General features: G+C 45.9%; 1 protein-coding gene across 2 annotated transcripts in view; it reads left to right on the plus strand.

Moving 5' to 3' along the window:
- Positions 1 to 24,973, plus strand: part of FOXN1 (forkhead box N1) — a 521,814-nt gene that overhangs the window by 360,132 nt on the left and 136,709 nt on the right. The gene's annotated exons all lie outside the window — the stretch shown is intronic.

A 24,973-nucleotide genomic window follows, 5' to 3' on the forward strand; every position in this document is an offset into this window, starting at 1 on the left:
ACATCGCGGTCTTCACACAGCAAAACCTTTACAAAGCATGTCATTACAATGGCTTGCGCTACATGGCGCTCTAAGCTAAGGAATAGTATGATTTACTATTCCAACACCTTCCCTACTGCAACATAGTCTGGAGTTGGAATAGTAAATCATACTATTCCTAAGTCCAGCGCCCTCCAGTGCAAGTCGTTGTAACAACTTGCATTGAATGCCTGTGTTGTAAAGGTATTGTGGTGTTAACACTGCGATGTAACATCGTATATTCGAGTGGACCAGGTCACAGCCAGGAGGTGACAGACCACCACCTGCTCTGGTGCTGGTAAGCATTGTTGCCTCTTCCATTTTTCTGGGGGGTGCACACCCTGGCTCAATGTCCTGCACACAGAAGGTATCTCCATTGACCAGTTCACTATATTCACTATTTATATACCATCACTTGAAGGTACATACATTGTTGTGTGAACATCTCAATCGCGTTTCAACCTTCGTGATTTATGGAAAAGAGCTCTTACTAGACATTTGGGTTAGGTACTTCAGCTATTCTCTTACTTCTCATACTTTTTGCTCTCTCATGCCTGACATATGATATGTAGCGGTAGTGGCGATTGACACCTTCATCGTGCTGTGTTTCTTCACTTTTGGCTAAACATGGTTTTCATGAATCCTTTTTCGGAAGTTGGTGTCCTTTTTCATCAGTCGAATTTAGTTGCAAATGTTTGAATTTAGCTTTGATATGTTTAGGTGTTGTCATACAAATACATGGTTGTATTGCATTGTATTACAACATATAATTGCTTTTACTAATCCTATAATGGGCACTGAAGCACTTGCCTCCATGGTCAGCAAGCTAGCTATGTAGGATGGAAGGGTGGTGGTATTTAGTTTTTTTATCCCATATGGTAAGTGTTTCCAAGTAGTGCATAACGATCACTGGGATGCGGTTAGCATGTGATGGGATGCATCACTCAGCACTGTAGTGGATGGAAGAAGTGTGAGAGACAGAAATGCAGTTTATGGCTTTAAGTAAGCTGGCAGCTTTGCACAGCTCTGCAGGTACCTTTATAGTATTTATGATCATAGTCTTCTTCAGTGGTTACTGCACTGGGTTGTCAAACTTGATATTTTGTTTAACGTTTATGGTTCTGAGCAAGCATGGTTGGAGAAATAAATGATGGGAAGTTCTGCTGGGATGGACTTTATTACTGTAATCTCATATGTGAATGTCATTGTGAGATTTAAATAAGTGGTCATTGTATGAAGCTAGTTGAAAATTGCAGGGCAAGGCTACATTAGAGTCCTCTGCTTGGCCGGTAGAATATGGCAAGCCTCTTCAGTTACTCCATGCATGTACAGTTGCTGATGTGTGTTCGAAAAGACCTGTAGCATAGATTTTTTTTCATTTGAGTAATTACACAGTATATGGGAGTTACTATGCAGCTTGTATGATCTACAATTGTCTGCCTACTGCTGAGTGTTTTAGTATTAGTGTGGGCCAAAAGGGCTGTTAGACCTGGCACTTTGGCGTGGGTCTCCCTTCCATTTTTCTGCTGTTGCCTCATGTGTTTTTGCTGGTTATAGATGCTTTGGGCACTGTGCCACTGCTGTCCAGTGCCACAGTGAAAGTGCTCCCTATGGTAAATTGATGTATGGATTAGTGATTCCATGATTGGTTTACTTGTCAGACCCTAGTACAGTGCACTGCGTGTGCCCAGGGCTTGTAAACCAAATGCTGCTGGTGGGCTTAGAGCACTGGTAAGAAGCAGCCTGTAAAAGTGTGTCTCAGGTCTGCCATTGCAGAGCCTGTGTGCAGTCTGGTACTGCCATGCTGACTGGGCAAGTGCACCCACTTGACAGTCCCTAAACCTTCCCTTTTCTGCATATTAGTCAACCCTATGGTAGGCCCAAGGGCAGGGTGCATTGTAAGTATAAGGTAGGACATGCCCTGGTGTGTGTGGCATGTCCTAATAGTGAATTACAGCCATTTTCATTTTTCACTATTACAAGGCTACCTGTTCCCCATAGGCCAGAATGGGCAGTTTGATTATTACATCTTATAATCCTAACTGACTCAGGGAACTAGGTATAAATTCAAGTTTAGTATGCCTAAACTCAGAATGATAAAATGCATCTTTTAGTGAAGTTGGTTTTAACATTCTGTGTTTGAAAATACCACTTTTAGAAAGTAGGTATTTTCTTGTCTAACCATCCAAGTCTGCCTCTGCTAGGTTGTGTATTCCTTGTCTGGAGTTTGAGTGACAGGGCTGGGGGATTCCAGTAGACAGGGTGAGTCAGCACAGGGCTGAATAGAAAGATCTGCATGCAGATGGGTGGGAGGAGTTGCACCTGGGACCTGAATAGGGCTGTGCCTTCTCTCCACAATGCTGACTCCACCTCCTGTGGTGCGTCTGATGTCTCTGCCCTGCACTGTGAAAGGAAAGAAGGAGTCATGTCAACAAAGTGCTCCAGGACTGACCAGAATTGGTTTGGACTAGGCAAAGGCCTCTCTGCCTTCAGAGAACAACGGGAAAAGGAGTATAAATATTGGGACCCGGACCAAAGAACTTTAGATCACTTTTGGGAAACAAGAAGAAACCTTTGCTGAGGAGAGGAACCAGAGAGACTGAGGAGAGACTATCCCTAAGCTTGAGGGGTTGGCCTGCAGTGGTTGCCTGACTGCCAACGAGAGGAGAAAGGAACTTTGTGTGTACTTTATTCATCTTGTGAAGGATCTCCAAGGGCTTGAGAAAGAGCTTGCCTCCTGCTGAAGTCTCAGAGACACCAGACGTCAACCACCAGCTCCCCAAGAGTTCTTTGGAAGGGCACTGTCGTCACATCACTGAAGAAGGGTGTCGCCGCTGCAGCTGTCGCATCGCAGAAGCGTCTCGCATCACTGGAGAAGAGTGTCACCGCCGCAGCCGCTGTCGTTGCATCGCTGAAGAAGGGTGTCGCCGCTGCAGCTGTCGCATCTCATCATCGAAGCGTCTTGCATCACCGGAGAAGCGTGTCGCAGGGCCTGTCGCGGAACAGAAGAATCGTTGAGTCGCCGCACTGCCGTCAAGCGTGCACGCATCATGTCGCAGCCAGAAGAAGACGCCATCTTTGTTTCATTGCACCGGATCTTCTTCGCATCATGGCGTTGCGGGCCGCATCACCACAGAAGCGCAGTAAGAAACCGACGCATCACTGTTCCTGCGTGTAAGGAACCGACGCATCACCTTCCCTGCAACACTTTTGTTGTATAGCGTTACGCATCCAAAGGTACGTTGAACTCAAAGTGTTGCATTTTAACATCTAAAGAGAACTAACCTAATTCTACCATTTTAAGTACAGTATTATGGATTTTTGTCGTTTGTGGTCATGTGATAAGTCTATATAAAGAATACTTATTTTTAATATACAACTTGTGTGGTGTCCATCTGTAGTGTTGTCACTGGGTTACTGTATGTGTTCACAAATGATTTACACACTGCCTCTTAGATAAGCCTGTCTGCTCATGCCAACCTACCAAGGGGGTGAGCAGGGGTTATTTTAGGAGTGTACCCCCTTACCCTGACTAGACACAAGGGCCCCTATTTGGTCAAAGGCACCTACCTCTACCAACTAGAGACCCCCAAATCTAACAAGGGCTATATATAAATGGACATTACCATATAATACCCAGGATAGTCATAGATCAGCCCTTCTTCACTAACCAGGATATAGAAAGTAGTGTGCTGGCTGAGCTGTTCTATATCTATGGGCTGTAGACTGTAAATTGTACTTGGAAGTGTCATTATTTTTGTAAGATTCTATCCCAGAGTTGTGGGATATACTCATTTTGGAAACCGACATCTTTTTAACTGTCTCCTTAAGTGAATATGCTCCTGAATGCTTTGAAAATTGGCTGATGATGAGCTCCGGAACTTGGTAGCTTGTACTGAGAGTGCACCGCTTCCTATGGATTTCTTATCGTGAGGTGGTATAATGATTGTGGTGCATTCCTAGAGTGCAGTGTCGAGTTTTGTTTGTATTGCTTGAATTTAACTTGTAGATATAGTGACTCTTCACTTTGGAGGTTCTATGGACAATAAAAAAGTTCCTTTAATGTTGCTCCTATAGTTATAGGTAGCTAGTGGACTGAGTACAGAACTGGAGCTTTCCTCATAATGAATAAAGGTATAGGAATATTGTAGCAGCATTTTTAATTAATGGAATTTTGCATAAGATGAATGGTTGTGCTAAGTTATACGCTGTTCAGATAGTCAAGCTTAGAGATTACGAGTGTAAGCATAACTTGTAGTTTTTGTTGGTACCCAGGGAATGAGAAGATGCAATGCAATGTTTTCATTGTGTAGAAGGTATTATTTGCAACCTTGTTGACATGGGGGATCAAGGATTAGATTGAATTCATGATTATATCACGATTTTGGACTTCCCTTGATTTTGTTGGATGGACCTCAATCTCCTTGGGGCATTTAGTGATAGGAGGGAAGTTTTGGCATTGCCCTCAGGTCACGATTTCTGTCTCTGCAGTGTCGAGTTTTAGGTGATTACTCCTCATCCATATGTTTAAAGAAGAAAGGCAAGTGTCAAGTTTTTAGTTGTAGAGGGCACTAGGCCACCTATTTTTTTTAGAACAACTTGTGTGTTATCTGCAAAGATGTACCAGGTGAACTTGAATGATTTAATTAGGTCTGGTAAGGTGGTTAAGTAGATGTTTAAAGAAAGGGGAGATATGCTGGACCCCTAAGAGATGACACTGTGTTGGTTGAGAGGAGGTGATATGAAAGGTGGTAAGTACACTGCACTTTGTCTCTGAGGTAAGAAGCAATCCATTTGAGAGTATTTTCAAATTATTTTAATATTGTAGTAGAGTGTGGGGGAGGACAGTGTCAAATGCTGAAGATAGGTCCAGAGGCAAAATGTCAGCCATTCCATTCTTGTCCAGTGTGAGTTTTAGGTCATCCCAGCTGTACATGCAGTAATTTTCATCTGTAAGTTTTGAAATTTGAGTAAACACTGCTGATTCAAATATTTTTCATAGAAATGGGCTATTTGATATTGGTCTGTCGTTTGTTGGATTGGATGGGTCTATTCTTTTATTCTGTTTCGAGAGTCCTCTAAAGGAGGATATTTTCAGCTTTGGGTGGGAATCAACCTACTTCAAGGGACTTGATGAGCAAGTTTCTAGCTACCTTTCTATACACAGGTTGTGAAGTATTTATTTGTAAAGCTTTTTGGAGTTGCCAGATCTGAAGATGATCCTGATGGTCTGCTTGCAATAATAATATTGAGGAAATCTTTTTCTCAGCGGGTATTGAAATTATTTAGTAATGGAAGATTGATTTTGTCTCTCTAGGATGGTTGGGTTATGTGTTGGGTTGCTGTAGTCTGTATTCTCTTTAAGGTAATTTTCTGTCATTCAAGTATTGAGGGTTGAGTAAACACTGCTGTTTCGAATATTTTTCCTAGGAATCGGCCATTTGATATTGGTCTGTCATTTGCTGGGTCGGTGGGTCTATTTTTTTTCTTTTTCCGGAGACCTCTAGAGTATCAGATTTTCAGCTCGAATGGGAATTAACCTAGTTCCTGGGACTTGATGAGTAAGCTTTTAGCTACTGCCAATGCACAGGTTGGTAAGGATATTTAGTACGTGATCTGCCTGAATTACCTTCATGGCACAAATGTATACGTTTGTTTCTTAAAACCCTGGGGGGAATGATCCTTTCTGCCCTTAATAGTAAATCATCTGACATGGGTAATTCATCTCTTACTTCCCAAAATCCTTTTAAGTAATCTGGAATGCATTTCTTGTCTGAATTACTCCACTCTTTAATTAATTTGGATTTGACTTATTTCAAAGTAGTGTCTTCTTTATCAGCATTTAACCATTCATCATGGGTTATGCTATCCCGTAATTCATTCACTTAGAAAACATTGGTGACAGAAAAATCATTCAATTAATTAATGTCTATTTCTGTTAAAGGCAAAACCAGTCTGCTAAGAAAATCTGCAGTAATATTCTTTGCTCTGGGAACATACTGAATGTCAAATAGGAAATTCTGTAATTTCATTGAGAACCTGGCAATTCTAGCTGTTGCTCTGATTAAACCATCAGTAGTTAAGAGTTTGAGAGGTTTATTGTCAGTTCTTACAACAAATTTCTTCCCCCACAAAAATTTCCAAAAATACTCTAAAGACACACCACTGCTAATACTTCTTTTTCAATAACCGAGTATTTCTCCTGTAAGTGATCTGGAAGCAAAAGCAGTGATTACCTCTTGTTTGTCGTCATTTGACTGGCTAAGTACTGCACCTAAACCTTTGCAACTAGCATCAGTGATAACCATGGTGTATGCATTGGGATCAAAACACTTGAAATTAGGAGCTTTGCTTATAGCATTTTTAATATTGCTAAAGGCTTGCTGACACTCATCTGACCACTCAAAAGATGACCTTGTTCTACAGTAAATGTCTCTTAGCAAAGGTTTCTTCTGAACCTTTATCCACAAATTTAGAATACTATTCAGCTAAATCCAAGAATGACATCATCCATAGATTTGGGAGCTGGGGCATCAATTATTGCCTTAATGAGTTTCTCCTTTGGTTTGATTCCAGAGTACCTAACTTTGTGACCTAAATAGGTTGCATTTCTTTCAGCCAATTTGCACTTTGAAATTTCTGCAGTGAGACCTTTTTGATTAAGAACATACAATACTTTCCTTAATCATTCGTTATGCTCCTGAACATTGTGTCCCATGACTGGGATATCATCCTGGAAAAACACAGCCCCAGCATATCACCAAATAACTGCAACATGACTCACTGAAAGACAGCAGCAGCGAAGCTAATCCAAAAGGCATGCAGCAGAATTGAAAGCAACCAAATGGGGTGCAGAAGGCTGTCACATTTCTACTGGATGGATGCAAAGAAATCTGTTGATATGCAGCAGAAAGGTTGATGGAGGAATACCATTTGGCTCCACGGGTCAATGACAATATTTCATCAATGCTTGGCAACTAGAATTGATCTACAACTGTGCTGTCATTGACACTTCTGAGATCTACAGATAGACACCTTTTTCAAGTAGCACGTCTTGCACTCACTAATCGAGAAATCCACTCAAATGCCTCAATGGGTTCTATAATGCCAGACTCTCGTAATTTAGTGAGTTTCTTCTTCACCTCATCTTTTACAATTAAGGAAATTTTACGAACTTTGTGTATTTTTGGTACTACGTTGCTTTTAACTTTGATACAATGTGTAAAACCCTTTAATTTGACTACCTTACCACTGAATACATTGGGCAATTAATCAAGGACCTAATTCTTAGCGTTCTCCCCCTCACACGCAACAAGAACCTGTTCTGGACTGTTAGGGTTAAGGAAGATATGTAATGCCCTTTGATCTTTCCACCATAAAACAGATGGACCATCTGCAGCTACATATAATTTGCACGTGGCTATGCGATTCCTGAACTCAAAAACAAGTAATCTATAACCAAACATGTCTATTTCATCACCAGTAAAACTTTCTGAAAGAACATAGGGAGAGGATGTAGCCTTACGGCTAGAGCGGTCGACCTCGCAGGTGGGTAACCGGGTTTGAGTCTCAGTAATGACTCTCAACATCCTGTGATTCTGGGCAAATCACTTAATCTCTCCTGTGCCTAACAAAAATGAATGTGTCCACCTGTAAAGATGTAAAGCGCTCTGACACCCGATGTCTCGGGTCTAGTTCGCGCTATATAAAACTCTTTTTAAAAAGAAAAAGCAGTTGGTTCAATATGTGAGCCAATAACACCCACAAATCTACTTTCCCAAACATTACGTGCAATAATTGTAAAAAGAGATCCAGAATACGCAGCAACCTGTAAAGGAATTCCTCCAAAGTTAATTATACACATTGGTTTGTTACTGTCAGACCCTTTGATTTTGAGAACAATACTCTTCTTTTTTTCGTCTTTATAAGGATGTTTCTGGGCAGAATCATTTAAATTGCCATCAGAAGAATTAGTCAGTTTCAGTGAGGCAAGAAACCCTTATGCTTTCTTTTCTTTCTTTCTGCAAACTTTCGCAAAGTGACTTATTATATCACTTTCCAAGCATTTTGCTGACTTGGCTGGACATCTGCCAGACCTAGCATTGTGTACTTTACCACCACAACAGTAACAAGAAAAGGTTGCATGTTCAACTTGCTAGTCTCTAGTCATAGGTTTCATCAATTTTTTTTGTTAGATTTGTTTCTTGCATAAGTACTCTTTTCTTCCACCTGAAATGTTGTTAGCCGTAGGAGAATCATTCTGTGCAGAAATTGCTTTAAAGCTCCTCTCCAACAACTCTCCTTTTTTACTAAGGCTATGATGTCTTTTAAACTAGAGTCACCCTCAATCCACAGTCTATCTTAATTCCTTTGTTTTTGGTACAAACAACAATTTGGTCATGAATTAAGTCATTGTGCCATACTCCAAATTTGCACATAGCATTTTAAGAGCAGAAACGTACTCTTTAATTGATTCCTGGTGTAGTTGCTTCCTTTTAAAGAAAGCGCGTCTCGTAACTGCAATGCATACAGTAAGTGACTAATGATCATTTAAATCTAAAATGGCACACTTAAAAACATCTATATCACCAGCCCTATCTGGTTTCTGGATTTGGTTATTTACTCTAAGGCTTTCAGGACCTAAGCAATGCAAAAAAAAATGTTTTCTTTCAGGAGTTAAAATACTACCATTATCTTCCACAGTAGCAATATGGTTTAAAACGATTTCCACTCTACCCATTTATTTGATGGCTGGTTAAAAAGTCTTTGTTCTTTGTGTGTGTTTAAGGTAATGCCCACATTAATATTTGCTAAGTTTGTGGTGGGGGCTCTATTATTGGTATCCAGGTTGTATATACTGGAGGAGGAAATGACAGGGCAGAATCTGTAGCAGAAAAAAAGAAAAGAAAAACAAACAATATATGTATAGTTCCTGCACGTGTGATAAATCGTCAATACTTGCCGTTTGAAGCTATAATGAAGCATTTTGATGGGGAAACGAGATAAAACGTGGTGCAGCAGTATTCCTGCTTTGTGCTTCCTTGTTCTGTGTAAATTCGAAATGGCAGCATGTAAGGTCTAAGGGTGGGCGACAATTTCCGTTCCGCTCGCAGAAATTGCGAAATTTCGACATTTTCGCGTTCCGCGCGGAACACGAAAATGCCGTAACTTTCGCGATCCGCGGCGGAACGGAAATATGCAGGGCAGGATTCATTCTGGCACGCTGCTCCTGTCATTAAACCTCAACAGGAAGCACTTACAGATATAAATAAAGCAGGTGCCCGAGTTGAAGGTCAAATTCAGTAACCCATTAATCAGCACAAAAGATTCATGAGCACGATGGAGGCTGGGCAGGTGTGCTTTCTCCCCATATCTACTGTCAACAATTTGCTGTAATCCTTGATGAAGGTCTGTGCATCCATGAGTTTCTCGAGCACAATCCCTGTGTAGTTCCTGACACCAGGAGGTTCTGTCTCCTCATCTGCTGCTCTGGTCGGTCTCTGACCCTTTATAAACAAGAGGCATGTGAACTGCATAGAAGCCCGCACGTTTGGCCCCAGCCCACACACCAGCGGTGTGCAATGTCTTCCCGCCCTTTCCCCACTATGATGGACAGCTTACTCGAGGGACCCCGGCGCCCGTCGGCGCGGTGGCAAAGTTACAGACACACATGGTCACGGAAGACAACTCTTCTGGCCCTTTACGCAGCTGTAGTGTAGGAAAAGCACTATACATTTACCCAACGAGGTAGCACTTATTGATTAGCCAGTAGAAAGTACTCCAGTTGAGTAGAGGTATTGCACAAAATGGTGGCATCCTCGTGGGTAAATATGCAGGGCAGTATTCATTGTGGCACGATGCTCCTGTCACAAAAATTAAACCTTAACAGGAAGCACTTACAGATATAAATAAAGCAGGTGCCCGAGTTGAAGGTCAAATTCAGTAACGCATTAATCAGCCCAAAATCTCCGCGAGCAAGGACATTTCGCGTATTCGCGGTGATTTTTTTGCGTTTCGCGAAATTTTGCGAAAGGCAATTTAGCAAATTCTGCCCACCCTTAGTAAGGTCGCGTTGGGTGACCCAATAAGACTCAGTACTCACTCCAGAATGGAATGCTCTGCGCTCAGCAAGAAATCCAGGAGCGGAAGCGTGTCTGGAGTTTTGCTGCCGATTTGAATCTCACAGGGCAGGAGCATACAGAAAGCTACTTTTAGAGGTATGAGGGTTTTGAAAGTACGCAAAGCCGTTAAGGCTGGGGAAAACACAAACAGGCTTGCGAGCTTTAAATGAAAATGTCCACCAAACTCGGATGATGCAAGGGGAAACAAATGCCTCCTATGAATCAGATATCCTTGAAATTGTAGGCGGAATTTCCACATTAGCGAGATAAGTAAAAAAACAGCAACAAGCAGGAGTGAGCCGCAATTAAATCCCATGAAAAGCATGAATACATGGGTTCAGGGGCTGATAACATCATCTCGTCACCAAATCGATGTTATATCGTCTTTAGAATAAATCCAAATTCTTATTGTAATTGTCTTCTTTTATTATCAGACCAAACATAGTACAAGCCTGGCATCAGCTGCAGCAGCATCTGCTCTAACATTCTACTCCTAGGCCCCTATAAGGACAGAACTTTAGAACAAAAAAATAAAAGGATTCTACATGTTCATACATTCTGAATATTAATTACACATATACTACAGGTATTACAAGTATTTAGTAGTGGAAGATTGCTTATTTCTCTTTAGGGTGGTTGGATATTTGTTGGGGTTGCTGTTGGCTGTATTCTCCTTCATGTAATTTTCTATCATTCAAATTTCTGAGATTAGTTCCGTGGAGATTTTGTCTCTGAAAATTAGTAATTGTAGAGTTTCTGTGTTTTGACATGCTGGATTGTGAAATTCTGCTACAATCTTGTGCAATTCCTTAACAAGGTCATCAGCTTCAGCTATGCTTGTAGAGTAGTGTTCTCTATTAGTGGTTCTTATGGCTCTTCTGTAGGCTCTGCTATTTGTCTATTTCATCTCTTGGTTTTCTCCACTTCCGTCATAGTATGTTGAGCTAGGTTTTCATTCTTTTAATGTTGTCATTAACTAATGTGGTGTTCTTTTTGTGGTAATCTTAGATGTGGTCTTCATCGATATCTGTTTATCTAATGCAGTGGGGACCCGGTTATAGAAAATGTGTATATCTTAACATTGCATATTTATTGAGGTTCAGAAATATTTCTTAGAGGTTGGAGGCCTCAAACGTTGTTGTGATAGTTGTGGTTGTAGTTACATTCTTCTTGTCAGGCCATTTCGTGAGGTCTAGAATGTATAGATTTGGGTAGTTCGGGCAGGTTTTGGTCACTGCATCCAGTAAGACATCTTTACAGTTCACATTGCTGGGTCATGGCAAATATTTTTAAGAGGAAGGAATAAGTGAGAGTTGGAGTGGGGTGATATTTTATGAGCAAGGACTAGCTATAGTCCACAGTGAAGTTTTTGATCTGTGATCTTTTCAGTGATTTTTTTTATGGCATGGCTTTGCACCATATGGATGCAGAATTTTCACTGAGCCCGGTTTCTGTTACGAAAGGTGAGGTCTTGTACTTTTTCAGAGAATACATCAATTTATTGAGTTGTTTTTGTTTAAGGATCTTGTAATTTAATTTTTGTCACTTTCCTCTTGATTCAGTGATGCTTTGAGGGAGAGGTCGGGTGTAGTATGGAATAAGCAACAGGGGAAAGGGTACTCTAGTCCAGCTTGAGATAGAGTTGAAAAGAAGGATGTTGGTTTAGAGAATTTTGAGATTTGAGAGCTAGGTCGGTGGACTTATTGTGGAAGGTAGTGATGCTGTAGCTACTGTGTTGACTTGTGGTTTTAATTGGAGGTGGAGGGCTCAGGGGACAAGGTATAATCGGGGAACCTAGTGGTCCTATGTGCCTTGCCTTGATTTTAAATTTGCTCCTGGCAAGTGACTGTGTATTTGGCAGCTGTTTTGGTTGTGGTTTTATAGTCGGTGTGTTCTTGACAGGGTGTGTAGTCTCTGTGTGGTGGCTGGTTTGGGTGTTGAATAGGCTATATAGATGGATGTGGATGGTTCAGAGGTAGTTATGTTGTTGATGAGTATTCAGAATTGTCTTTAGGGATTACTAACAGATCTATATTGTGTAAATGAGTGGTTGCTTGCCTGGAGGTTTGAAGGTGGAGGTCAAGAGTTTCTGGCCCTATGCTCTTTCTGGATCCTAACACAGCCAAACATGCAGCACTCTTAACCTGATACCCAGGATGAATGTCCTATAGTCTGTGTTTAAATAGGAGAGGTAACCCAAACTATCAGGTAACTCGAACTAAAAAGAACTCTATGCACTAAAAACAATAGGAACCCCAAACCTTAAGGGATAGAACCAATAGGAAACCTAAACCCAGAAACCAATTTAAAAAAACAGAATTGACAACCCACAGACATCCTAGCCCTAAGTCCAAGATCTAATAGAAGCCCTAAGACCAATTATAACAAAAACACAGAAAAAAAACAATGAGAAACCCTTGCCATGAGCCCAACAACCTTCTGAAGCACATGGAGCAATCAGCAGTCAAAACTCTCACCCTAAGCCCTGGAGAGAGGAGGAGAATACCTGATTCAGGTAAATCTGTGGTCAGTCAATCACTTAGACTGCAGCTGGTGTGAGGAATGGGCAGTAGAGTCTGTTCTGCTCAGGTTTCCTTAGTTACTGAACTTCAATATACATTGAAGTGGGTTTTTCCACTCAGGTTTCCTTAGTTGCAGACATTTCTTAAATACACTTTCTTTTCTGGGGCTGGACTGCAGGTAAGTAGTCAAAACTGACTACTAGCTTTTAATGCTATCATGTACTTTGAAGAACCTTCTCGTAAATACTAACACGCTGCTACACAACATCAGATTTAATCCTAATCCAGGCAAACAAGTTATGTAGGCTATAAACACTTCAAGTACACTCCTTGAACGCTTTTTATCCGTTTTTGAACATCAAACCGATCTGAGACACACACACAAACAGATGCACAACAAAACGCTGAAACTAGATGCAAAACAAATGCACAACGAAAAGTCACTTGCCCTTAACAACTTCCCACTGGCTTTTCTTCTTGGGCGGCATCAGCCCTGTGTTTATGTTGTATTTTGCATGGAGCATGGTGCAATAGTTGTTCCTGGCATGCAATGTACATAGGGTGTGGTGCCAAGTCATAGCCTACCAGTGTGTGGATAGGATGAAATGGATCACTTACCCACTGTTTCCTTTTGCTTGAATTATTTTGCTGCTATTGCTGGTTCGATGCCATGCTGCAGTGTGCAAAGTGGGTTGTGACGGTTCTATTGTGCTGTAGTGGGAGGTAATTTCCTTACTGTGACCTGTTTGCTTTTTACAATTTTTTGGTAGAATGCTCCTGGTTATAGCCTACTGACTGAAATCACCACACACAGAAAATATGTGCTGTTGGTTGCATCTGTGAGGATTCATTTGAGTTGCTTTGCATTTTGTGGATTGGTCTGTGCACTGGTGTCCAAGGTTGTGTGATGCTGATATAGTGATAACTGAGCGGAAGTTCTCTATGTTGCACCCCATTTGGTCTCCTTTTTAATTTCTTTTCATTGTTGCTAGTGACTTGAAGTGTGCTGCAGGGACAAACTCACTGGTTAAAGTTTGTTTTGAACATCACAACTTCACACACACAGCGAATCCTCACACTATCACCCTGTGCATGTAATGACACCGTTTGAGAATTTATGCTGTCTGTAAAGCTGTGGATGGTGCTGGTATGGTACTAATAACTAGAATATCGTGGACTAAATATTGTCTCACTATAATAATGTGTGTTAAATGTTATGCACAAAAATATCACCCCTTTGGAATTAATAACAGAAACTTTACAGCCAATGGGATGATATCTTTGTAAACCATATTTAGGACACAATCATACAACCAAAATGCATGCCTTTGTCCTAGATATGTTTATCCTAAATATATGCTATATTTAGGATTCTGTAATGCAAACTGTTATGTAGATTACGCTATATTTAGGATTGTGTATTGTGTCCTGTTATATAGATTATGCTTTCTATGTGTTCAGCATATATGCTCTTTGTTCCCTATGGCTTGGTGTGGCGCTTGAGTTCTTTGTTGTCCTGTAATGTGTGGGTGGAAAGAATATCTTGACTTGCTCTTCTATTTAAGTGTGGCATGTGTGATGTCACGTAGTCAGTGTGATTTAATGTAATGAGTGTTCTTTATGGGCCTGGAGCCATATCAAGCTCCTGGTGAGGGTTCTTCTACCTGTAACCTACTTCATGGGTGTAACCTACTTCATGGATCAGAGGACACCGAATTCACCTGTCTGTCTTGCGCTCTCCGTGTGTACTGTGCAATTTCATAGCTCCAGATACTGGACAGGTTGCTATCTCAATGCACTTAAACAGGCATCTCCTTTGGAAAATGTTTCTACTACACTGGCACCTGTTAAACGTCCGATCCTCATTGAAATACTCTGCTCTTAGACTTTTTCCCAGTGATGATATGTGCCTTGTCAATTCACAAAGGGATCCCTGCAACCTTCAGGCCTTCTGGCATTCTCAATGTGAGCAGGTGTGGTCCCTCCAAGAGAGGGTGCCGCGCCCAACCCACAAGAAGGCCTTGGCTGAGAGCCCACCCTTTGACGTTTTCCATTCCCTTTTAATCCTGTAAATAAGGGGGAAAAGGCAGACGATTCTGCCCACTGACGTGGCTCTTGTGTCAGCTCAGTCCCAACCCATTGGCACACGCTCTTCCAGAAAATGAAAGACTCATGACTGCCGGGTGTGGCCACGCAGGTTGGAACAAGAGCAACCCTCTGCTGCCATCCATCCATACACATCCACCTGTAGGAGATACTGCTATGGGAATGCCAAAGCACGTTCCTGCATGGCATGGACCGTTTAGTCCTTACCGTGCAGGAACTGGGCATGCATGCACACAGTGGGGCCCACCATTTGCCCCTCTGCATGGATCCCAGTGTACAGGGGCAACACGGGGCCCTATGGTGCCCCCTTCATTTCCCCATTGCCAGCCTTTTCATGGCAGGCTCACCAGCATGAAAAAGCTGGCGGTGGGGAAGCTCAGAATATGCTTGGTGGTGCTACAGCAGCACCACCAAGCATATTGCTGCTCGAGACTGTTGCGCCACCACCAGGGAACGCGGTTCCCTGGTGATTGCGGCAGTCCCAAAATGGTCCAACCACCATACTTGTAATACAGCGGTCAGACCACTAGTGCAGCAATACCCGACCGCCACTGCAACTCCTCCACGGTTTGGGCGGTCCGATGGACCGCTGAATTCGTAATCAGGCCCTGTGTCTGCTGATGCAGTCTGATCACCAAGGAGGCCCTTCTCCGAGCTTCCATATTGTTGTAGCCCTAGATGATGCTTTATTAGTGGATTTTCTCTCTAGAATATTTAGGGGAAACTTACAGTCAACTGTCCATTACCAAACACACCAGATAACTAAAAGTCAAATGTATTGGGTTTTCCCAGTGCATTGTGTTTTGCCTGGATTTACTGTATGGATTCCACCCTGCATAGTAACATTGTTTTTTTTTTTATTGTACAGTCATGAGAGTGCTTCAGAGGAGCTTCTTACAGTTTGAAGTTTCTTAAACTACTATTACTCTCGACAACAAATTCTGCCATTTTTCTTGCGAACTCGTCTATGACTATATCTGATATTTTGATACATGTAGAGTGAAGTATATTGCAATCCCTTTGCCAAAGATACTGATCATTTACATTAATAAGCAATCCAATTGTATTGACATGTTTATTAAGCTCATGGCTGTGTCTGTTTAATAGGTCACCTTCTTGCACCTACTCCCTTGATGTTCCAGTGTTTTGTCCGCGAGAGCAGTGGCATCAAGCTCTGATTATGGCATCAAACATGTTTGCGCTTTTCCAGTGCTCTGAGTCATTCCTTGTTCTTCACTGTTATGTCTGTGAGTGAGACTTAAAACTCACCGGGTTCAGTGGTTCCTTTAGGATGCCGAGCAGGTCATGATGTCTACACCATGGAAGCTTGTCCAGGGTTTATTGCTGCAGTTTACTTTACCTCACACAATTTTGTATTGCTGTAGGCAGTAGCTGAATACGGCCCTCGCTTCATGTTTTTTTCCAGAGTCAAGGCGCCAAAGCAAAGCAAGCATCAAGTCACTGGGAACTGAGTTATCGGATCTAGAGCAATGACGGCTATCATAGTTAGCACCTAAAAGGGCCTTTACCGGCAGAAATCTCAAAAATGAGTGCGACAGCATAAACTTTTGAAATGATGCTGCATTATGCAAACTCAGGGCTGGGCAGTCCACATTACTTGGCTAAACCTGGCACCACAGCAGCCCTTCACCTCACCGGTGGCAGCTCCTCCGCCATGGTGGAGAAGCGTCGCCCCCCCCCTCCCCCCCCCCCACTGCTTTTAAGCAGTGCAAAGAAGAAGTATAAAATTATAATTACTTTATGTTATTATCATTTTATGATTTTAGCTGCTTTGCGGGCGGGCAGGTGGAAAGGGGTGCTCTGCTCTCTGAGCAGGGCAGGGGAGGTGTGGTTCGCCCACTCCTAAGTGCACAATGACTGTTTAGTCGGCCCTCACGGGCAACCCAACCAGTCATGCGCAATTCCCCCGTTATCCATGCAAGCTGCATTACAGACTGCATGGAGAACAAGCCCAGGCTCCCATTCCCTGGTTTAGCGTCCACCCGGGGCGATCAAAACCAATCATATCGTTGCATTGCAGCATTGTGATTGGTTTGTGGGGCCTGGCTGTGCTTCCCTCCGGAGAAAAGTAGCGGCGGGGACGCGGGACCCGGAGCAATGGTAAGTTCCCGGGCCACTCGTGAGTCATGCCGGCTGCCAATGCACCTCACCTCAGCCACCACCGGAGAGAAACTCTTTGCTACTATTCATTCTGTTAATTTAATTTCCTATCCTCTTTCGTTAGATAAGACTGTGTTTTCAAATTCGATAGTATGACCCACTACCAGCATGCCTGCTTGCCTGACTGCAAACTCCAGTATAACAGCCTGTGACCCCGCCTCCTGTACTCAAACAGCCCTCTTTATTGGTGTGCTTGGCCAGGGTACCGCGTAGATGTAATCCATGGGGCTAACTCTTCTAGACCTAACATGCAGCCCGCGCAGGCATTTACAAAAAGAAACAACACACATTGCCAAAGCCAATAGCTCTCGCCTATGCGAAAGCTATTGGCTTTATCAATGTTTTCTAGCCATGTTGTACAGCTGCGTGGCTGTTGTGCATCTTGGTTAAACGTTAGGAAAAGAAGCGCTAGATGCTGGTAGTGTCATAGTGCTTTTTTCTGGTAGGATGGGACGGAGTAGGGGCAAGCAACATCTGGGGAGAGGACAGGGGTCGTGTTAGTGTGCTGCATAGTTGCACATACTGCATTATGGTTACCTGAAATGTTAGTGCATGCACAAGGACCAATTACAGGCGTGTGCTTTGTCAATGAACACAGCCCCATATCTGTCTTGTAAACACTGGTTTGTTGCTGAGCTCTGTTGCATGTGCGGCTATGACTGTACTGAATTCAGTTTTGTTTCTTTGCATGGCATAGTGACAGATGATCAAATCGGAGGATGAAATATTGCCATGCGAGTGAGATCCCATGTGTTTATCTGGATCTAAGGATTCATGTATACATACAAAATCACAGCTCGCCTCAGACATACAGCGTGCTCTTGATCACAAGAGAGCATCTGAGAATCCATTCACTCATCAGCACTCGCCTCTGTAAAAGAGAAAGTGGAGGGTATTAGTCCATCGGTTTGGAATATATCTGATTAGAAAGAAGGCAAAGCTTCTGCCCATCAATCATCTGAATGGAATGTTAACATTCTCTAAATGCGAGTGAGAGCCACGATGGCGGCCCTCTTCTTTGGCTTTGCTGGGGAAAGAGCAAAGGATGTGGCATTACGGCCAGCGGCGGCTCTTCCGCTAAAGTGTTGTCCTGCTCCTGCCACCATCCTAAAAATTGAAAAATTAAACAATATTAGAACATTGGAACGTTGGCAGCTCCATTGAAGACAATGGAGCGCTCCGGGCTAATACTGGCCGGTATAAGCCCGGAGCACCAACATTCCAATGTGTCTTTGTTCACAGCTCTGGCTGTGAACAAAGACTTCAGGGAGCCTGAGGGGATTTCAATCCCCTCGCGCTCCCTGAAGGGCTTTGTTTTGGTAGAACATTCTGCTCTCTAGTGGCAGAATGTTCTAATAGCCTTATAGCCCTTCGTAGCAGGGCTATACCGCTGTTAATGGCCCGCTGCTGTTGTTAAAGTCCCTCGCCTTCGGCTCGGGCCTTTAACGCTGCAGCGGGCCATTAACAGCCGGTATAGCCCGCTACGGCGGGCTATAAGGCTATAATAAACCCTTGTTCATTATCATTTTATTTTTTGCTCTCAGAGCCGAGGATTGCGGGTGTGGTCAAGGGATGGTAGGCACCAGGGGAGTGTTTCGCACTGTTATCTGTGCACAAGTTTGGCCCTCTCAGGACGGCCAAACCTTCATGCACACTAAAGCTCTCTCTAACCAGAGATGCATTGCCAGGTTGGAGAGAGCAGGCACAGGTTCCTAGTCTAACTGGGATTACAAATCGAGGGTGCTCAGGCCAATCCTTACACTGTTCTCATGCTGCCAGAAACATGAAGGCAGCATCAGGGTTGGTCGCAATGAACTCTGGGAGCCTGTGCCTGCAGTGGAGAGTCGCGCAACGCCGTGATGCGGCAGGTAAGTAGTTTTTTTTCTTTATTTGTCTTGTCACGCGTCCATTCCTTCCCTTCGCCGCCAATCTATCAAGACACCGGCTGCTACTGGTTACGGCCAGAGTTTCCAACTTTGTTGTTTACGCTGCATTGCTCTGGCATCACTGCCCCTGGAAGTAAAAAAAAGGACTCGACAATCGGGTGGGGGTGTATAACAGGGGTGACGGTAACTGGAGGGACATGGGGGAAACAGGACAGTTTTTTTTAAAAGCACTATGAAATGGCCAGCAACGGCTGCTTTATAGCATTGTTTTACTTCTGTTAGTGGTAGGGAGAGAAGAAACAGGGATGGTAGGGGATGGGGGAAGATACAAGATGGGAGAGTGAAAAAGAAAACACGCTGTGATGCGGGCAGCATTGACCGCATCAGTGTTTTTTTTTAAATAAAACATAGTCCCTGAATTCACAGTACGAGCAGCGGACGGACAGTTGAGTGACACTGATTATTAGAGTTAATTAGTCTGTGCTCGGTCCATGTGCCACCAAAAGAAAAAGAAAGTGATGCATGGCAAATGCTGCCCAATTAAAACGCAGCAAAGATGAGTGGCAAAGCTGCAGACAAAAGGTAAGCAATAGGCGGTTTTCCAAACCCATTGTAGAAGCAGCTGCGGCTGCTTCAGGTAAGAGCGGTGAGTCGGTGGGGCCGGCTGGGGAGGGATTTCGAGAGACGACCATAAGGGAAAATGAAATACATAATTCATTTTCCCTCGTTGTCGTCTCTCAAAATCCCCCTCCAGCCTGTTACAGTTAGCGCTCTAGCCTCAGGCTAGAGCGCCACACGCAATGCGTAGATTGCGCTCACGTCGACGGACGTGAGCGCGCATATAAAATAAACGGGCGGGCGGGAGAACAGAGGGCAGTTCACGCCCAACGATACCAGCAAGTGTGTGTGTAATTATTGCGCATCGCGCGCGCGAGGCCAGGCAGGTGCATGCAGGCGACACATGCCCCCACCCACTAGCACGGGGGAAGCCTCACAACACTGGCGACGAGGATGGGCCCCTGATTCACTTTCGGAGATCGGAGCAGCCCCAGCTACCCACGCCACCGGCCTCTGAGCTGCAGACACATTCCTCGAGCCTGGGAAGGTCTCGCCTGGCGGTGCAGCGCACTGACCCTGCTGGTAAGAAGCCACCAGCACATAAAGTGAGTGGAGGACCACTGCGGACATAGCAAGCACGTGGCTAGTGTCCCGACGCCCTCATGAGCGACACTGAACAGGCAGGCCCAGCAAGGGCGCTGCCCCATCACCCCGCGTCAGGGGTCTTGCCTCCGTTCAGCGAAGCAGCTGCCCCGACGACAGCCGCCCCGCGATGGCAGACCTGGCTGGGCAGGCTAGAGAACTATTTCATTGGGTCAAGGGAGACAGATGGAGCAGTGAAACGGTCCCTCCTCCTCCACTACGCCGGGGAAGAAGTATACCTGCTCTTCAAGCACCTGCCCGACACGGGGAACCCAGATGACTACCAGGCAGCGGTGAGGGCTCTGAATGTGCACTTCGACCCCCAGGTCAACCCAGACTATGAACACTTTAAACTACGCCAAGCTAGGCAGCGCGAAGGGGAGTCGGTGGATGCTTTCCACACGAGATTAAGGGCCCTCGCAGACACGCACCTCGTAGGGGACAGGGCCAAAGAAGAGATCCGAGCGCAAATAATACTGGGAATCAGGAGTAAGACGCTTCGGGGGCTGATACTTCGAAAATCCAACATCACGATGAACGAGATCCTGGTCCTGGCCAGAACACACGACTTGTCGGCGGTGCGGGCAGAAGAAATGGACCAAGCCTTAATCAAGGGCGCCGACAAAGGCGTAGAAGTGAAGGTAGAAAAGACGGACGCAGTGCGAGCAAAGGAAAGACCACAAAAGCCCCGGGACCGGCGAGCCCCGGATCCAGCCCGGCAGTGTGGATACTGCGGATATAACGACCACCCTCTCAAAGCATGCCCGGCCAGTGGGAAAACGTGCACCAACTGCGGCATCGACCGGAGGAAAGCACAGAGAAGCGGAAGTAAGCGGGACAGGCCGCTGCGGAAGATGGTGAGACAGCTCTCACACACGTCGCTGTCGTTACAGCCAAAGCCCGAGAGGGGACAAACCAAGGGGCATCAAGACTCAAGCACGGAGTCTGACGATGAAGATGAAATGTACCTCGTGTCATTCACCATGGCCCTCAAGAGTACCAGACGACCGCAGCCACGGTGCGACATACTCATAGCCGGGTCAGCAGTGAATGCCGTGATCGACACAGGTGCATCCGTAACAGTGATGGGTATACAACAGTATAATCGCCTCAAGCCAAAGCCCGAGCTCCGACGATCCAAGGCCAACATATACGCCTACGGAAGCGACACGCCGCTTCCGCTGAAAGGGAAGATGACAGTGGGAGTGCAATCAGGACAATCAGAAATTATTGTCATCGACATCAACGTAATCAACCAAGAAGTGGATACATTGCTCAGCGGGCACGCCGCAGAGGATCTAGGACTCATCACGTTCCCCCGGATGGTCCAGGACAGGCAGGTCGAAGACCTGTTGGAAACATTTCAAGGCCTATTCTCAGGACTAGGGAAGATCAAGAGACCACCGATACACCTCCACATCGACCCCGCGGTACAACCGACAGCCCTCAGGCACAGGCGAATTCCATTCCACCTACGCCCGCTGGTAGAGGAGGAGCTCCAACGACTGGAGGAACAGGGGGTGATCGAGAAGGGTACAGGGCCCACACCGTGGGTATCCCCAATGGTGATAGCTGAGAAACCACGACAACCTGGGAAGATCCGGCTGTGCATCGATATGCGTCTCCCCAACAAGGCCATCAAACGGGAGAGGCATATCACTCCGACCATGGATGACATTGTGTCGGATCTAAACGGTGCCCGATGGTTCTCGAAACTAGACCTGAACGCGGGCTACCACCAACTCACCCTGGCAAAAGAGAGCAGGTACATTACGACATTCAGCACGCACCTAGGGCTGAGACGGTACAAGCGTCTAAACTTTGGGATTTCGTCGGCCGCCGAAATCGTTCAAAACACTATCAAAGACATTTTGATCGGCCTCCTCGGCGTCCTGAACGTGAGCGATGATATCCTCATCTACTCCAAGACAGTGGAGGAGCACTACAGACATGTCCGGGCCACCCTAGCACGTCTACAGGAGCACGGCGTCACCCTACACCGGGAGAAGTGCCAACTGTTTCAACAGACAATCGAATTCTTCGGATACGTGTTTACTAAAGAAGGCATCCAAGTGGACCCCCGGAAGTCACACGCCATCAAAGTGGCGGCAGCCCCCACGTCAGTAGCCGAAGTCCGCAGCTTCTTGGGGATGGCCACTTATTGTGGGAGATTCATCCTGAACCTGGCCACCCTGGCCGAACCTCTCCGGAACCTCACCAAGACAGACGTCATGTGGCAGTGGACCAACGCCGAGGAGGGAGCGTTTGAGGCGATCAGAGAGGCGCTCCTGGATCAAACAACACTAGTCTATTTTGATCCGAGCAAGAAGACCGAAATCCTAGTGGATGCCAGCCCCGTAGGGCTCGGCGCAGTCCTGGCCCAAGAGCAAGAACCAGGACAGTGGACAGCTCTAGCATATGCCAGCAAGGCCCTCACGGACACAGAAAAACGATATTCCCAAATCGAGCGTGAAGCGCTGGCGATCCGATGGGGCTGCCGTAATTTCCATCTGTACGTATGCGGACACCCGTTCACGGTGGTGACCGACCATCAGCCGCTGGTGCCCCTATTCCGAGGGACAGCGCCACACCCTCCCCCACAGATAGAACGATGGGCCATCAGCCTGCAACAGTACCACCTAAGCGTAGTGTACAGACCAGGAGCCAAAAACCCAGCGGACTTCCTGTCCCGACACCCGGACCGCTGTAGCAAGCCTGAGCCAAAAGACAGTGAGGAAGAGGCTGAGGGTCATCTCGACATGGTGGCTGCGCTGACGTGTCCACGGGCCCTGACGCTAGAAGAGGTCCTAGAGACAGCTGATCAAGACCCGGTAATGGCCAAGGTCAAGAGCACCGTTCTTGAGGGAACCTGGCAGCACATTCTTCAAACAGCAAACTCGTGGGCCAACGAAGACAGAGACGACCTTCAACACATGTGAAGGGTACGCCACGAGCTGAGCGTGACCAGAGGGGGGCACCTCCTAAGAGGCGTCCGAATTGTCGTCCCTGCGGCCCTCAGGACAAGAGCTACGCAGCTAGCCCAGAAAGGACACCAAGGGACGGAGAGAATGAAGGCTCGAATGAGAGAAAAGGTCTGGTTCCCGAAGATGGACGACTATGTCGACGATGCCGTCCGTAGCTGCCAGTCATGCCAGTTGACGGGTGGAGCCCAACCTCCGGCGCCCATCATAACGGAAGAGCACGGGCGAAGCCCATGGGAGAAAATCAGTGTGGACTTTGGGAGCCTGCCCGACGGGCGAGTCACGCTAGTAGTCATCGACAGCTACTCGAAGTACCCGATAGTAGAGGCATTACCATCCACCGCCTTCGTGCATGTAGGTCCCGCCCTGGAAAAGGTGTTTGGGATGTTCGGGTGCCCCGAAGAACTGTGGAGTGACAATGGGCCCCCATTTCAAGGGCACGAGTTTGAAAAACTCCTAAAATCACACGGCATACGACACAGGCGCATCACCCCACAATGGCCCCAAGCCAATGGGGAAGCAGAGCGGTTTATGCGCACCATCAATAAAATACTGCGCATCGCCGTGTCCGAACAATCAGACCCGGAGCAAGAGCTACAGCGATTCTTAGGGGAGTATCGCAGCACGCCCCTTTGTTCCACCCGTCAGCTGCCCTGGGCCCTAATGTTCCACGGAACTCGCAGAGATGGGCTGCCAGTGGCCCCAGGATGGACAGCGCCGCCATTCAGCGAAGAGGAGGCGTTCCGGAGGCGCCAAGAACGCAACAATCGAGTCAGCGAGGCGCGGAGAGCCGTGACCAGAGAGGTCTGCGCTGGAGCCTCGGTGGTCCTAAAAGAGCGCCGACCGGGAGGAAAGTTCAAGACACGGTATGAAAAGGGATACTGGAGAGTAGTCGACCGCCGGGGGACTATGGTGACGGCGCGCTGAGGGAGAGACGTGGTCACCCGGAACATATCATGGTTCAAGGTGGTGAGGAGGCCCGCAGACAACCGAGAGGCGGCGGGCGTGGACGAGGACCATAACCCTGAGGACTTCCCAGCAAGGGCACCTAGCCCCGCTCCTCGGGGCGGCCAAGGGACTGAGCCGGACAGCGCCGAACGCCCGGGCAGTGAGCCAAGGCAAGAGGCGGCACCCGGGACCCACGTCCCGGCCTCGCAGAGAGCTTCGAGGTATGCGCTGAGGGAGAACCCCAGGCCCAGCAGTCGGCTGAGAGACTTTGCGTGCCAAGTAAGTGATGCCGCGAATTAAGCATTGAACTGCCGTCAAAGGACTGAGTTGGAGTGCCACACGCAATGCGTAGATTGCGCTCACGCCGACGGACGTGAGCGCGCATATAAAATAAACGGGCGGGCGAACAGAGGGCAGTTCGCGCCCAACGATACCAGCAAGTGTGTGTGTAATTATTGCGCATCGCGCGTGCGAGGCCAGGCAGGTGCATGCAGGCGACACATGCCCCCACCCACTAGCACGGGGGAAGCCTCACAACACAGCCCATCTGCCCCACCCCTCTTACCTGCAGCAACCGCGGCTGTGTAGAACACAAGAGTCTCGCAAGCGAGAGCTCATGCACTAGCGCATTCTCGCACATGCAAGACCTAAAAATGTACGACTCAAACAAAACAGTAGAAAAAATAAACATCACATTACCAAAAGCACTGTGGACCCTTCCAAATGCAGCTGCGCCATATACTTCTAAGGTTAAGGAAATAAAATTACACCATTCCGTCCTAAAAAATCCTTCATTACTTACTGAACAAAATCCTAACGCAAGTCAACTATATTCTCTAACAAAAAGCTACATTTAAAAAATCCATTCAAAATCTACACAATTCTGCAAACCACCACAAACCCTTGAGTCAATGAATGTATGCCAATAACATGATTTTGAGATTTAATACCTCTTTGTGCGATCCAAAGACATGTTTTGAAAAATACCTCAACCCATTCTATATTTTCTT

This window comes from Triturus cristatus, chromosome 3_2, assembly GCF_964204655.1.
Source record: "Triturus cristatus chromosome 3_2, aTriCri1.1, whole genome shotgun sequence".
NCBI classification, from domain to species: domain Eukaryota; kingdom Metazoa; phylum Chordata; class Amphibia; order Caudata; family Salamandridae; genus Triturus; species Triturus cristatus.